At 58.4% G+C, this 962-nt stretch overlaps 1 protein-coding gene across 1 annotated transcript in view; it reads left to right on the forward strand.

The window, feature by feature from the left end:
- The first annotated feature begins 636 nt into the window (after window positions 1–636).
- Window positions 637–962, forward strand: part of TCF20 (transcription factor 20 (AR1)) — a 93,033-nt gene continuing 92,707 nt past the window's right edge. The window contains 1 exon segment of the mRNA XM_015571911.1: window positions 637–878. The gene's annotated coding sequence lies outside the window, so the exon portion shown is untranslated.

Raw genomic sequence — 962 nt, forward strand, 5'->3', positions numbered from 1 at the left:
AGCTCGGTTCCCTGCTGAGCAGCTCAGGAAAGTCCTTCTCTCTCTGAGCCTCACCGGGTCTTCCTGAGCAACACCCGAGGTAGGGAGTCCCAGGCACACAGTAGGTGCTCCATAGCCGTCCCGCTGGCTGTAAGAGAAGCAGTGACTGCAGTTCTTTTTTTCCTTTTTTTAAAATATATTTTTATTGATTTCAGAGAGGAAGGGAGAGGGAGGGATAGAAACATCAATGATGATAGAGAATCATTGATGGGCTGCCTCCTGCACGCCCCCTACTGGGGATTGAGCCACAACCCAGGCATGTGCCCTTGACCGGAATCGAACCTGGGACCCTTGAGTCCACAGGCCGACGCTCTATCCACTGAGCCAAACCAGCTAGGGCAGACTGTAGTTCTTCCCTGTGGTGGTGGGTACTCACCCCTTTTAAGCCATTCACTCTGGGGCCAATTATAAATAGACACATATCGCCTCTATCCATAGAGATAAAACATTTTCCCCGAGATGAGGCGCCCGCCCCTCCCCCCACGCTAGCACGAGATCTCTGGAGGGATTGGTGCTCTCCTCCCTCCTCCATCCATCCCTCCCTCCTCCCTGCCGCTCCTCCATCTCCACCCTGCAGAGGTGAGATCCAGCCAGGGACGTGATGTCAGAGGCTCAGCTGATGTCACCGCCACGGCCGTGACTTCACTTGCCGGCTTGGGCAGGAGCCGCGAGGAGGCTGCGAGCTGGGAAACTACCCCCCTTCCCTTTTCCTCCTCCGCTTCCCTTTCCCTCCTCCCGGTCCTCGCTCTGGAGTTGCTTTCCTCCCCCTGGTGGGCCGCGGCCTGCGGTGGTCTGTCCAGGGGTCTGGGGCAAGTGCCAGGAAGGATGCTGCTGCAAAGGTAACCGGCTGGCGTGCGCGGCGCCTCTCCCTCCGGTCGTGAAAGTTTGCTCTGGTGTGCGAGGCGTGCCCACTGGGCACCCCG

This window comes from Myotis davidii, unplaced genomic scaffold (genome assembly GCF_000327345.1).
Source record: "Myotis davidii unplaced genomic scaffold, ASM32734v1 scaffold428, whole genome shotgun sequence".
NCBI lineage: Eukaryota > Metazoa > Chordata > Mammalia > Chiroptera > Vespertilionidae > Myotis > Myotis davidii.